At 41.7% G+C, this 13,522-nt stretch overlaps 1 pseudogene; it reads right to left on the reverse strand.

Moving 5' to 3' along the window:
• Nucleotides 1-1,575: 1,575 nt before the first annotated feature.
• Nucleotides 1,576-4,498, reverse strand: LOC129850806 (mitochondrial import receptor subunit TOM5 homolog; annotated as a pseudogene).
• Between the last annotated feature and the right edge of the window lie 9,024 nt (nt 4,499-13,522).

Consider the following 13,522-nt stretch of genomic DNA (forward strand, 5'->3'; position numbering starts at 1 on the left):
AACATCACATCAACTCACAAGAATCACAGTAGGATAGAAATTAACACTTGGTAGAATATATAACTTAAACATCCATGGTGGTGACATTAACACTTGGTAGACTATATAACTTAAACATCCATGGTGGTGACATTAACTTGATGTTTCTTTCTAGAAGCATCTACTTGTTGTTGTTGTTGTCATGGTTGTTCCTGTTGGGTAGCAACTTCACCAACTTGTTGTTGTTGTCATGGTTGTTCCTGTTGGGTAGCAACTTCACCAGCTTGTTGTTGTTGTTGTTGTCATGGTTGTTCCTGTTGGGTAGCAACTTCACCAGCTTGTTGTTGTTGTTATGGTTGTCCTGTTGGGTAGCAACTTCACCAGCTTGTTGTTGTTGTTATGGTTGTCCTGTTGGGTAGCAACTTCACCAGCTTGTTGTTGTTGTCATGGTTGTTCTGTTGGGTAGCAACTTCACCAACTTGTTGTTGTTGTCATGGTTGTCCTGTTGGGTAGCAACTTCATCAGCTTGTTGTTGTTGTCATGGTTGTTCTGTTGGGTAGCAACTTCACCAACTTGTTGTTGTTGTCATGGTTGTCCTGTTGGGTAGCAACTTCACCAGCTTGTTGTTGTTGTCATGGTTGTTTTGTTGGGTAGCAACTTCACCAGCTTGTTGTTGTTGTCGTTGTTGTCATGGTTGTTCCTGTTGGGTAGCAACTTCACCAGCTTGTTGTTGTTGTCGTTGTCATGGTTGTTCCTGTTGGGTAGCAACTTCATCAGCTTGTTGTTGTTGTTGTCATGGTTGTCCCTGTTGGGTAGCAACTTCATCAGCTTGTTGTTGTTGTTGTTGTCATGGTTGTTCCTGTTGGGTAGCAACTTCACCAGCTTGTTGTTGTTGTCGTTGTCATGGTTGTTCCTGTTCGGCAGCAACTTCACCAGCTTGTTGTTGTTGTTGTCATGGTTGTTCCTGTTGGGTAGCAACTTCACCAGCTTGTTGTTGTTGTTGTCATGGTTGTTCCTGTTGGGTAGCAACTTCACCAGCTTGTTGTTGTTGTCGTTGTCATGGTTGTTCCTGTTCGGCAGCAACTTCACCAGCTTGTTGTTGTTGTTGTCATGGTTGTTCCTGTTGGGTAGCAACTTCACCAGCTTGTTGTTGTTGTCGTTGTCATGGTTGTTCCTGTTGGGTAGCAACTTCACCAGCTTGTTGTTGTTGTTGTCATGGTTATTCCTGTTGGGTAGCAACTTCACCAGCTTGTTGTTGTTGTCATGGTTGTTCCTGTTGGGTAGCAACTTCACCAGCTTGTTGTTGTTGTTGTTGTCATGGTTGTTCCTGTTGGGTAGCAACTTCACCAGCTTTTTGTTGTTGTTGTCATGGTTGTTCCTGTTGGGTAGCAACTTCACCAGCTTGTTGTTGTTGTTGTTGTCATGGTTGTTCCTGTTGGGTAGCAACTTCACCAGCTTGTTGTTGTTGTTGTTGTCATGGTTGTTCCTGTTGGGTAGCAACTTCACCAGCTTGTTGTTGTTGTTGTTGTCATGGTTGTTCCTGTTGGGTAGCAACTTCACCAGCTTGTTGTTGTTGTTGTCATGGTTGTTCCTGTTGGGTAGCAACTTCACCAGCTTGTTGTTGTTGTTATTCTGAAGCATCTTGTGTGATGTAGGTCTTGAGGGGAGAGGGTGAGAGAAGATGGATTCTATTCATATGCTGTCCAGCTTCTGAAGAACGTATGGTGCTAGAATGGAGAGGAGATCAGTAATCAACAGAACGTATAGTGCTAGAATGGAGAGATCAGTAAACAACAGAACGTATGGTGCTAGAATGGAGAGGAGATCAGTAAACAGAACATATGGTGCTAGAATGGAGAGGAGATCAGTAAACAACAGAACGTATTGTGCTAGAATGGAGAGGAGATCAGTAAACAACAGAACGTATGGTGCTAGAATGGAGAGGAGATCAGTAAACAACAGAACGTATGGTGCTAGAATGGAGAGGAGATCAGTAAACAACAGAACGTATGGTGCTAGAATGGAGAGGAGATCAGTAAACAACAGAACGTATAGTGCTAGAATGGAGAGGAGATCAGTAAACAACAGAACGTATGGTGCTAGAATGGAGAGGAGATCAGTAAACAACAGAACGTATGGTGCTAGAATGGAGAGGAGATCAGTAAACAACAGAACGTATGGTGCTAGAATGGAGAGGAGATCAGTAAACAACAGAACGTATGGTGCTAGAATGGAGAGGAGATCAGTAAACAACAGAACGTATGGTGCTAGAATGGAGAGGAGATCAGTAAACAACAGAACGTATGGTGCTAGAATGGAGAGGAGATCAGTAAACAACAGAATGTATGGTGCTAGAATGGAGAGGAGATCAGTAAACAACAGAACGTATGGTGCTAGAATGGAGAGGAGATCAGTAAACAACAGAACGTATGGTGCTAGAATAGAGAGGAGATCAGTAAACAACAGAACATATGGTGCTAGAATGGAGAGGAGATCAGTAAACAACAGAATGCATGGTGCTAGAATGGAGAGGAGATCAGTAAACAACAGAATGCATGGTGCTAGAATGGAGAGGAGATCAGTAAACAACAGAACGTATGGTGCTAGAATAGAGAGGAGATCAGTAAACAACAGAACGTATGGTGCTAGAATGGAGAGGAGATCAGTAAACAACAGAATGCATGGTGCTAGAATGGAGAGGAGATCAGTAAACAACAGAATGCATGGTGCTAGAATGGAGAGGAGATCAGTAAACAACAGAACGTATGGTGCTAGAATGGAGAGGAGATCAGTAAACAACAGAACGTATGGTGCTAGAATGGAGATGAGATCAGTAAACAACAGAATGTATGGTGCTAGAATGGAGAGGCGATCAGTAAACAACAGAACGTATGGTGCTAGAATGGAGAGGAGATCAGTAAACAACAGAATGCATGGTGCTAGAATGGAGAGGAGATCAGTAAACAACAGAACGTATGGTGCTAGAATGGAGAGGAGACCAGTAAACAACAGAACGTATGGTGCTAGAATGGAGAGGAGATCAGTAAACAACAGAACGTATGGTGCTAGAATGGAGAGGAGACCAGTAAACAACAGAACGTATGGTGCTAGAATGGAGAGGAGACCAGTAAACAACAGAACGTATGGTGCTAGAATGGAGAGGAGATCAGTAAACAACAGAATGTATGGTGCTAGAATGGAGAGGAGATCAGTAAACAACAGAACGTATAGTGCTAGAATGGAGAGGAGATCAGTAAACAACAGAATGTATGGTGCTAGAATGGAGAGGAGATCAGTAAACAACAGAACGTATGGTGCTAGAATGGAGAGGAGATCAGTAAACAACATATTTAGATTCTCTTCACAACTAGACAGTTACAGTACATTTGACCTTAAAGTAAAATCCTAATTGTATATATACTTACCTATATAGACACACTTCCCATGGTTTGACAGAAACAAACTAGCTATAAAGACTATTTTCCTGACTGTCTCTACTGATGGCCTCTAACAGCAGAATAAAATCAGTGGGATATTTAACCAGCACTGAAACAGAGTAGGTTGCTAGTTGACTATGTGTTGGAAATTGTTTCAATGCTGCCGTCTACAGATCTAATGTATTGTAATACCACATGTACCAATACAGTAGAATTGACAGGGACACTGTGTAATGAGACAATGACCCTCCATCCAATGTTCTGCTGCTGTTGTGCAACATTGTGACATCACTGACATGTTTACAGGTTGCCATGCCGACGAAAGAGAAGGCGTTTTCATTCTGTAATAAGGCCTTCACTTCAGTCTGGATGGCTGGTTGACTGCAGACAGGTTACACAGTATCAGTGTAGGTGTTAGGCTGTTTCTGCTCTCCTCCCAACTACTAATGGAATTGTCCTGCCAATGCAACGTATGAAAATGTATCCACTCACTACTGTAAGTCTCTCTGGATAAGAGCGTCTGCTAAATGACTCACATGTTCAATGTAATGTTCAGTTTGACAATATCAATGGAATAGACCAAAGCAGAGCCATGTATTTAGACATGAATACATGACTCTGGGCAAAAACACAAACAGATCTGGGACCTGCCAGGCTACACAGTTGACATAATAGGGAAACCCGACTAGCTTCTGGTCCAGTACTTACTGACTCGGAGCAGGGCGACATAGAGGAGAAAGTTCCTGACCGAAGACACCACATCTTCATCTCTTCCGGGTCCATCTTTGGCCCGAGTTCCTCCATTTCCAGCATCTTTAGTTAATTATCTGGCGGTGATGTGATCTGATTAGCGGCTGTCTGTCAACCAATAGCCTACTATGCTGTGTTATTAGCTAGAGCTAGACAGTCTGAGTACAATACATCCTGAATGGCCACGAAGATGTGTGTCTGAAATGCACCTTTAAGTTCAGTTGGAGCTGAAACGACGGACAGATATCTCGATTGAGGATAATGTCAGTATTAAGCTACGTTATTAGCTGTTTTGCTCACCAAAGGAGTAACAAGGTGAAAATGTAGATCTCAAAGCCTCAGTTCCGGGAGAGTAGTGGGAGAAACCATTCACTTCAGGAAAAGGGGTGATGTAAATATAGTTTCCTTTCATTATGTGTTACTGAATTCATACAAATATTTGCTGCCATTGTAGTAAGGTTGTTAATACGAGAGGTCTTCAGACTTACCATTTTTGTATTATTTTCTTTGAAAGTACAACTAGTGTGTTTTGAGTGCTTCTCGCCTATTTGGGAAGTTGGTCTGCCCGCTCCTCAATCTGAGAGATATTCTGAGAGCAGGTTCGAGTCCTCTTCCTCTTTACATAAAAACTGTTTAAAACTGTGTAACACAATAGTGGTTTTGGAAAACTGGTTCATATATCCTAAAGTCAATATCGAACGTGGCTATGTATATATTTATTTTGCTGTTCATGAATTGAAGACCTATTTCAGCCAGTTAACCAAGTTGTTGCTGTCTTAGCTAGCCGTGTTAATGACGAGCTAACTAGCACGGTTGGTCTCTGCACTACAATGTCACGCCAGCTATTGCCAGCAGGTGATTTACTAGCAGGTGACTTATTGAAATATTAAGTGAATGTTTATTTTCTTACTACCTTTAAAGGTTTATATAAAAGGGTTGTTCTTGTGCTCAGTATTTATGGATTAATATCACTTCACATTGAGGGTATGTATCAATAACGTTACTGTTGCTCCTATCTAACAGATATCTTGTGTCCTACCTAACCATGTATCACTACTGTTGCTCCTATCTAACAGATATCTTGTGTCCTACCTAACCATGTATCACCACTGTTGCTCCTATCTAACAGATATCTTGTGTCCTACCTAACCAGTGAACGTGTGTCTGTGACCGTCCTGTCAATGCCTGTCATCACTGTTTGATATATTTTACTGCAGATACAAACAAAGTCAACCTGAAGTGTGGGTGTCCGTGTGCCTTTCTTCTGGGGGGCTTTGTGAAGTTGGTTACACCAGGTGTCTGTACTACAGAAACACTGCTAATCCAACAATAGTGCTAGGTGCCTGTACTATATAAACACTACTAATCCAACAATAGTGCTAGGTGCCTGTACTACAGAAACACTGCTAATCCAACAATAGTGCTAGGTGCCTGTAATATATAAACACTGCTAATCCAACAATAGTGCTAGGTGCCTGTACTACAGAAACACTGCTAATCCAACAATAATGCTAGGTATCTACTACAGACACACGGCTAATCCAACAATAGTGCTAGGTGCCTGTACTACAGAAACACTACTTATCTAACAATAGTACTAGGTGCCTGTACTATATAAACACTGCTAATCCAACAATAATGCTAGGTATCTACTACAGAAACATGGCTAATCCAACAATAGTGCAAGGTGCCTGTACTATAGAAACACTGCTAATCCAACAATAGTGTTAGGTGCCTGTACTACAGAAACACTGCTAATCCAACAATAGTGCTAGGTGCCTGTACAATATAAACACTGCTAATCCAACAATAGTGCTAGGTGCCTGTACTACAGAAACACTGCTAATCCAACAATAGTGCTAGGTGCCTGTACTACAGAAACACTGCTAATCCAACAATAGTGTTAGGTGCCTGTACTACAGAAACACTGCTAATCCAACAATAGTGTTAGGTGCCTGTACTACAGAAACACTGCTAATCCAACAATAGTGCTAGGTGCCTGTACTATATAAACACTGCTAATCCAACAATAGTGCTAGGTGCCTACTATAGAAACACTGCTAATCCAACAATAGTGCTAGGTGCCTGTACTACAGAAACACTGCTAATCCAACAATAGTGCTAGGTGTCTGTACTACAGAAACACTGCTAATCCAACAATAGTGCTAGGTGCCTGTACTACAGAAACACTGTTAATCCAACAATAGTGCTAGGTGTCTGTACTACAGAAACACTGCTAATCCAACAATAGTGCTAGGTGTCTGTACTACAGAAACACTGGTAATCCAACCAATAGTACTAGGTGCCTGTACTACAGAAACACTGCTAATCCAACAATAGTGCTAGGTGCCTGTACTACAGAAACACTGCTAATCCAACAATAGTGCTAGGTGCCTGTACTACAGAAACACTGTTAATCCAACAATAGTGCTAGGTGCCTGTACTATATAAACACCTCTAATTCAACCAATAGTGCTAGGTGCCTGCACACTTGAATTAAAGGGGAACTACTCTCAAAAATACAAATTCCTTAGATTTTTCCCAAATCTCAATTGTAGTCTCCTGATGTGGTTTAAGCATTGTTATGGATTTAGAACACACAATTGTATTGCTTTTCTGTTTAAAAAAGTCTGACTTTGAGAATGAAAACCTGAATAAAAAAAGAGACATTTTGAAACCTGTGAATTTCTCACTCAGTTTCTCTGTTTCAATATAAGGTCTACCATTATCCTACTCAACAGTACAGCTTGGGCTGGTCTACTATTATCCTACTGTACAGTACAGCTTGGGTTGGTCTACTATTATCCTACTGACCAGTACAGCTTGGGTTGGTCTACTATTATCCTACTGACCAGTACAGCTTGAGTTGCTCTACTATTATCCTACTGAACAGTACAGCTTGGGTTGGTCTACTATTATCCAACTGACCAGTACAGCTAGGGTTGGTCTACTATTATCCAACTGACCAGTACAGCTTGGGTTGGTTTACTATTATCCTACTGAACAGTACAGCTTGGGTTGGTCTACTATTATTCTACTGAACAGTACAGCTTGGGTTGGTCTACTATTATCCTACTGACCAGTACAGCTTGGGTTGGTCTACTATTATCCTACTGTACAGTACAGCTTGGGTTGGTCTACTATTATCCTACTGACCAGTACAGCTTGGGTTGGTCTACTATTATCCTACTGAACAGTACAGCTTGGGTTGGTCTACTATTATCCTACTGAACAGTACTGCTTGGGTTGGTCTACTATTATCCTACTGAACAGTACATCTTGGGTTGGTCTACTATTATCCTACTGAACAGTACAGCTTGGGTTGGTCTACTATTATCCTACTGAACAGTACATCTTGGGTTGGTCTACTATTATCCTACTGAACAGTACAGCTTGGGTTGGTCTACTATTATCCTACTGAACAGTACAGCTTGGGATGGTCTGACTGTGAAAGACCAATATGGGATTCATCATTTTAGGTCATTCAGTGAGTGTATATCGCTTTTCACACAGGGTGCCTTTCCTTCTCTGGGCCGTTTGGAAAATGTTTTACTAAATTAGAGTACTGTGTACCCACTTCTCCAGGCAGAACTACACCACTGACCTACACAACAGCGTTCAACATACCAGTATATAGTTTGGAAATTTTCAAAAGAAATGCTGGTATAAATAATACAATATTAAAATACGTCAAATTATCCATTTATTTGTTTAAAAAGTGGTTGCAATGCTTTGAAAAACAGTTGTACTGAACTACAGTGCTAAAATAATAGATATTCTCAAAGTTGATCTTGTCTTTGTCTTATTTAGAAGAAAATAATCTGATGTTTTGCTGCTAGCAGAACGGTAATATAGGTTTCTAACCTCAACTATTTGTACCGTGTGCTGCGAGGTACAAACTGCAGAGAAATCTATAGAGTGAGATCAATAAGAGGTTCTTTCCACAAGGGTGCGACAAACGCCAGTTAATATTCCAGAATAGAGCACCACAGAATTAAAAGGCTCCCTTTGCCATGTGGTCAATTTGGAGATCCCCCGAACTGGGCCAGGGGTGCGTCCCAAAAGTATTTACTGCTTCCTGAAGTGTGCACTCGTTCACTACTCCCCATGATGTGTAAAAGCATTGGATTGGTGAAGGCGTAGGTTATAGCATGAGTTTCCATACTAATCAATTCCTGTCAAGTGCACACTTTGGGAGGAAGGAGAGATTATTGGGGTACAGACCAGGTATGCAGACGTTTCCCCAGCCCAGGTATGCAGACGTTTCCCCAGCCCAGGTATGCAGACGTTTCCAGGGTTGGTGGGTGACTATCTCTCCAGGGTTGGTGGGTGACTGTATCTCTCCAGGGTTGGTGGGTGACTGTATCTCTCCAGGGTTGGTGGTTGACTGTATCTCTCCAGGGTTGGTGGGTGACTGCTGGACCCTGACCAGACATGGAGTAGTTGGATCTGCATTTACACTCACAGCACACCCACCTATCACCATCAATCACCACACACACACCAGGACAATAATACATCATAGTCTATGGAGGATAAATAACTACACACCAGGACAACAATACATCATAGTCTATGTGGAGGATCAATAACTACACACCAGGACAACAATACATCATAGTCTATGTGGAGGATAAATAACTATAAACCAGGACAACAATACCTCATAGTCTATGTGGAGGATAAATATCTACACACCAGAACAACAATACCTCATAGTCTATGTGGAGGATAAATAACTACACACCAGGACAACAATACATCATAGTCTATGTGGAGGATAAATAACTACACACCAGGACAACAATACATCATAGTCTATGTGGAGGATAAATAACTACCCACCAGGACAATAATACATCATAGTCTATGTGGAGGATCAATAACTACACACCAGGACAACAATACATCATAGTCTATGTGGAGGATAAATAACTATAAACCAGGACAACAATACCTCATAGTCTATGTGGAGGATAAATATCTACACACCAGAACAACAATACATCATAGTCTATGTGGAGGATAAATAACTACACACCAGGACAACAATACATCATAGTCTATGTGGAGGATAAATAACTACACACCAGGACAACAATACATCATAGTCTATGTGGAGGATAAATAACTACCCACCAGGACAATAATACATCATAGTCTATGTGGAGGATCAATAACTACACACCAGGACAACAATACATCATAGTCTATGTGGAGGATAAATAACTACACACCAGGACAACAATACATCATAGTCTATGTGGAGGATAAATAACTACCCACCAGGACAATAATACATCATAGTCTATGTGGAGGATCAATAACTACACACCAGGACAACAATGCATCATAGTCTATGTGGAGGATAAATAACTATAAACCAGGACAACAATACCTCATAGTCTATGTGGAGGATAAATATCTACACACCAGAACAACAATACATCATAGTCTATGTGGAGGATAAATAACTACACACCAGGACAACAATACATCATAGTCTATGTGGAGGATAAATAACTACATTGATGTCTTATCTTCTCTCTTTCTGTTTGTTTGTAGAACCTCACTGTTTGAATTAGCATGTGTTATTATTAGCCCCTCATCTTTGAGAGAGAGAGACAGAAAGAAAGAGTCCCCTAAGCAAGCTAGACCTGGGGCCTGTTGCACAAAACTAGGATAAGGGATTAAGCCAGGATATCTTGGTGATCCTGGCTCAATTGATCCGTAATCCGGTTGCACTAAAGATGGATAGGGGGCAGGAGGATATGTTATGGTATAAATTACCATGGAGATTTATTCTGTGGAGCTAGCCTGCTCCAGACCAGGCTAAATTCCAGGATCTATTTAATCTCATCCCTAATGTCAGTCAGCAGTCACCACAAATGGAAACCAATAGTTATTTCACTGCTCACTATACATTGTTATGACATAACTAGACCCACTGTCATTATTTAAACGTTTGTGATCATTAATTTCAATGATTTTGGATAAAAAATAATTTTTTGATGATGTTGCTATCATTAGATAATTTACAGTTTCCCATAGACTATAAGGCTATATATAAAATGATAGAATATTAGGGCCACAGAGGGGAAAAAAACAAGTAATAATATTGTAACCAGTTGTTTTAAAGGAGGACAGTTGTTAAAATGACAGATGTGGGGCATTTCGTGAAATTGTACTTCAGTATGGTTTCATAAACAAAGACATGCTGATGTGCCAGAATATTAAGTATCACATTGTCATAAGTATCAAAACTGTAAAAACAATATGTAGCTTTTCTGCAGAAAGAACCAGCCTCATAAATTTATGACTTTATCCTTTTTCTTCAGTGTGGCCCTAGTACTCTGTCATATAAACAAATACACATTCCATATGAATATAAAAACACAATGTGTAACATTATGTTCCTTTATTGAATAAGGACAAAACAAAGCAGGTAAACCATCAGCTCCTTTCGAAACTGAAGTCACAGTGACTCTACAAGATGGAAAGCACAGAATCCAAGCATATTATACAAAATGATACATACACATTCAAAGGTCTGTATATAACACACCCTGCATGTCTGCACACTAAAATAAATGCAGGACAAATCCATACACATCAACTGAACAGACAAATGAATGGATGCAGTAGCCTCCCTGCAGCCTTGTATTACACACAGTATACCGCACAAACATCATAAGAGGCCAAATTCGTAAAAAACGAACCCAAAAAAAACCAAATTCCTCTGCCACCGCAGGACATATTTAACCAAAATTGAAAGCACACATACTAACTAAAATAATTCAACACATATTGGTCCCTCAGCAGCCGACCACTGTCGTCATCAGGGAAGATTGCCGGATTGTCCCAGTCCATGGCTGGTGGCACTCTGGGGGCCCTCTCCTTCCTCAGGCAGGCCACATTGTGGAGGACAGCACAAGCCACAGTAATATCACATGCCCTAACAGGGCTGACCCTTAATTTGTGAAGGCAGTGAAAGCGTGCCTTCAGGAGGCCAAAGGTCATTTCAACTCTGGCCCTGGTATGGGCATGGTTGTAGGCCTGCTGTGCTTCCTGGGGGTCTGTGAAAGGTGTCAGGAGAAAAGGCTGGCAGCCATACCCCCTGTCTCCCAGCAACACACCAGAGAATTCACCTGTCAACACAAAATCTCATCATTACTACCTCATAAACACAGTGATATTCTTGACACAGCCATGATGGTTATAAATAGGGGTTGTGTGGCTTACCTTGTGATAGGCACTGATAGATTTCAGAGGCCCGAAAGATTCTGGAGTCATGGACTGAGCCAGGCCATTTTGCCACAACATTGCTGATCACACAGTCAGCATTGCAGACCATCTGAAATCATAAGATGAGGAATATTACGCCAATCAATGCACATCACTGGCAATGCAGAGTGTTCGTCAATGGACAATATCAAAAAGTTATGTTCACCTGAACATTAATGCTGTGAAAGGATTTCCTATTCACAAAATCGGCCTCATGGGCACCTGAGGGGGCTTTTATCCTTATGTGTGTGCAGTCCACTGCACCAATGACATTGGGGAAACCTGTCACACAAAGTAATGAGTATCCTACTATGTGTTAACAGTTGTCCTGTAATTTGTAGATCCTCTTACCTGCAATCCTATAGAACTCCTCTTTGATGTCACAGAGTCTTCTGTGGCCAGGGAAGGAGATGAAGACATCTGCTAATGCTTTGATAGCCAGACACACACTCCTTATTGTGCGGCAAATTGTGTCCTTGTTCAGCTGTTCTGCATCCCCCACTGAGTACAGGAAGGCTCCACTAGCAAAAAAGCGCAAGGCCACACAAACCATTTGCTCCACACTCAGTGCATGGCTCCGTGCAGTGCGGTGCTTAATCACGGGACCCAGTAGTCTGCATAGATACCTGATGCCATCTGCAGAAAACCTGTATCTTTCATATAGATGGTCATCAGGGAAGGCCAGTGGGTCCAACCGGTCCCTGAAGACCCTTTCTCGCCTGAAGGCTCTCCTCAGCACAAGTGCTTCTTCATCCACCACATCTCGCACGAATGGGCATGCCATTGTCAGAGCAGAAAGGAACACACAATTTTGGGCCTTCATATAGGCTAGTGGCCACACCTGGTGCTGGGGGGGTGGGCAAAAGAGGGCGATGCCTTATAACGATGACTTGGTTGTACTGATTGCTGGGAAAATAAAAAAAACCTTAGAAAGATGCCACCGTCCTGTGTGCTCACAATAAGAGCTCATATGTCATGGCTCACTTGACTTTACGAGAATATACCTAATTTTTATTTTGAGCTGTATCATCTTCTTGGAGCTGGGGGAGGAAAGAAAAATAATGATTAATACATTTGTGTTACAGTTAGCATACAGTGTACATTGAAGGCATATCTCACCTCCCTCTCAAGTTTTTTTATTTCAAGGTCCAGTTTCCTAATTGTCCTCTTTTTTATTTCGGACTCCAGTGCAAGATTTTCCATCTTTTTCTTCTTGTACTGAATGTCTATGTCTGCCAGTTCTATTTGGCGCCGGAGGTGGTTGCCATACAAATTTCTGATAGCTTGTGAGCTCTGTGAACACAATACAATTAGCGCAGCTGGAATTTGGCAGGATGTGGTGTCCTTTTATTAATACGCACTATGTTGCCAGGCTGGTTTTCCCACTGTATAGCATCTGGGTCCTGTAAAAGAAATGAGATTTTTTGATTTTGATGAGGACTCCTCACCATTGTAGAGTAAATAGTACTTTCACAGTCTTAACATGATACCTCATGCCTTCTGGAATCCAGAGAGATGGTCTCCTCCTCATCATCGTCTCCATCATGTGCTGTTGCTGCTGCACTGGGGCCTTCACCCTATCACATTTAATCGGATTCATATTGAAGCTAGTAGACAAGACATGCCAGGCCTACAGTATGCCTTTGATGGAGTACTCACTGGATCAGCATCGTCTGGTGCTTGTGCTGGTGGCTCTAACAGGAACACAGTGCTGCCAGACACTGCAAGGCAATAGGTAAACCAAAGTCAGACAGTCCAAATTGATTCAATATGAATGTGGTTGTATCCCATGTAGAGATGGAAGGACATACCTTGAATGAAGCGGGTGGCATCTTGGGAGGAACCTATGCTCGTCTCTTTCCCCCCAGGGATCCCCTCTAAGACGGGCCTGCCTTTATTTAGCTCCAAGGCCATGTCCTCTGCTGGGGTAAGGTCAGCCTTTGGTGACCCACCACCCGTGCCTTGTCTGTGGGTATTCTTTTTCACTGCTAAAACAGTACAGACAATGTGTGAGCAGGCACCTTCTGGGTACAATATATGCTTGTGCTTTGTTAAATATTAGTCAGGGACCA

This window comes from Salvelinus fontinalis, unplaced genomic scaffold (genome assembly GCF_029448725.1).
Source record: "Salvelinus fontinalis isolate EN_2023a unplaced genomic scaffold, ASM2944872v1 scaffold_2349, whole genome shotgun sequence".
Lineage (NCBI taxonomy): Eukaryota > Metazoa > Chordata > Actinopteri > Salmoniformes > Salmonidae > Salvelinus > Salvelinus fontinalis.